Genomic DNA, 2,408 nt, shown 5'->3' with positions numbered 1-2,408 from the left:
TGGTCCTCATTAACATGGTCTGTAACAAGATTGTTTTGAATGGTAAGAATATAGTGTATGGAGAGGAGATCCTAACACTGCCAAAGGAACAATTCAGAGCCGTGTGGGGTATTATTAGTTTGGGGAAGCTGGTACTGTGGGAAAAAAGGAATGTTTGTATTAAAAAGGAGAAAGACAAAACGGTACCAGCAGATGCCTTCTATTTGTTTGTATGGAAGTTAAGAAATGTGATTGAAATGGACAAATAAGTGCATGGGGAAGACTTTTTTTAAGGGAATTTGGGGAAGTGGAAAACTTGTATAAAAATGGAAAAGTGTTGATGGAAAAAGAATGTCACAGTAAATTTGTAATAAATAAATAAATCTGTTATTATCAGCTTAATATCTGGGACTACATATTAAAGGGATTTTTCGAACAGGGATTCGGAGATGGGGCTTGCTCCGTCCGCTCCACGCATCGACCCGGTATTGCAGTACCTCCGGGAACGGTGCAACACATTTCTTCCGTTGTCAAGGAAAGAAAATACACAAAGCTATGTAAACAGCTGGCGGCGGGCGGCAGAAGAAGAGAAGGAAAGGAAAAAAACATCCAAAGTGAAAGTAGGGCGAAGCGCTCTTCATGGGTTCCCCAGTTTCCCGCCATTTTACTTAAAAAAAAAAAAAATTTTGGTCAGGATAGAGTGAGTGTTTGTCTTTTTACCAACAGCCCTGGAAAAGTTGGCAGAGTGGGTTCGGTGACCACACACCCGCGAGATCCCGGCCTAGAGTGCACAGAGTGTGTCTCGGGCCCCGACCTCTGACAATTTGTGGGTTATCGCTTCTCGGCCTTTTGGCTCAGATCAAGCTCGGTACTGAGGTGCCCCACAGCCCGCTGAGTCAAAAGCCGGAGGCCGGAGGGCGTAAGAGAGATAACCAGTTCTTTTTTCCAGTAAGAACGTGGATTACGTTTTTTTTCCCGTGAGGAGATGGCCAACAACAACAGCGCAGGGTCGGTCCCCAGGACTGGACTAAAGAATACAAGTAGTTTCGCTTGGAAGAAGGAAGAAGATAAACGATTGCCAAGAGATACCTTTGGAAGAACTGTTTTGATGGGGGCCCTGAAAGTCAAAGTCCCGGAGGTGATGCGTCTGCAGGGAAATGCTATGGAGGAAGCATATGACGTGACTTTTCATACAGAAGGTATGTGCGGACTTATAATGGACAGAGCCAAGTCGGCTGCTGGAGAGAGGCCCTTGTCTTTTTTCAATGTTACGTGTCTGTCTAAGACTAGTTTCAGGACCATTAATGTACATTTGTACAATCCTCACGTATCGGATATTGCCATAAGGGCATTCCTTGACCGTTTTTGTGATGTAACGTCGTGGGCAAGATATGCGAGGGACTCTTTGGGGTTCTGGAATGGCCGCCGTCAGTTCCAGGTGCTCCTTAGAACAGATAAAGGAGGTTTTGACGGTTTCCTCCATCCCCCGGCGGTCTTTTCCTCCATCCCCCGGCGGTCACCCCAACTATTGTCAGGTCATTTTGCAGGGCGCTGGCAGTGCACCTCCTTGCACAAAGGCGGAGGTAGCGGACCTGCTGCTGGGTTGTTGCCCTCCTACGGCCTCCTCCACATCTCCTGATGTACTGGCCTGTCTCCTGGTAGCGCCTGCACGCTCTGGACACTACGCTGACAGACACAGCAAACCTTTTTGCCACAGTTCGCATTGATGTGCCATCCTAGATGAACTGCACTACCTGAGCCACTTGTGTGGGTTGTAGACTCCTTCTCATGCTACCACTAGAGTGAGAGCACCGCCAGCATTCAAAAGTGACCAAAACATCAGCCAGGAAGCATAGGAACTGAGAAGTGGTCTGTGGTCACCACCTGCAGAATCACTCCTGTTTTGGGGGGTGTCTTGCTAATTGGCTATAATTTCCACCTTTTGTCTATTCCATTTGCACAACAGCATGTGAAATTTATTGTCAATCAGTGTTGCTTCCTAAGTGGACAGTGATTTCACAGAAGTGTGATTGACTTGGAGTTACATTGTGTTGTTTAAGTGTTCCCTTTATTTTTTTGAGCAGTGTATATGAAATAGCATCATAAAATGGGTCCTACTTTTGCTGATCTTTCATCAGAATGTTGTACAAGGGGTTCTTTGTCGGGAACAATCGTTGTTTGGATTTAGAACGGCCTTTTTCCCTCTCGATTAAGCAAGCACACTTGCCAAGTGGCGCGAATCTCTCCATGTCAACAAACGGAAGAGAACGGAACACGGCAAAACTCCCGAAAAAATGTCAATAATCTAATAAAACTATATTGAAAAAACATACTTTACGATGATATTGTCACATATACAAATAAAATCAAAGCCGGAGATATTAGTCGTCCATAACGACAGCTTATCAGAAGGCAAATCCAGGTCCCTT

General features: G+C 45.4%; 1 pseudogene; it reads left to right on the top strand.

Annotated features, from left to right (window-relative positions):
* Window positions 1-340: 340 nt before the first annotated feature.
* LOC129862973 (U2 spliceosomal RNA) lies at window positions 341-498 on the top strand (annotated as a pseudogene).
* Window positions 499-2,408: the final 1,910 nt, after the last annotated feature.

Source organism: Salvelinus fontinalis, chromosome 9 (genome assembly GCF_029448725.1).
Source record: "Salvelinus fontinalis isolate EN_2023a chromosome 9, ASM2944872v1, whole genome shotgun sequence".
Taxonomy (NCBI): Eukaryota; Metazoa; Chordata; class Actinopteri; order Salmoniformes; family Salmonidae; genus Salvelinus; species Salvelinus fontinalis.
This window is presented reverse-complemented; position numbering and strand designations above follow the sequence as displayed.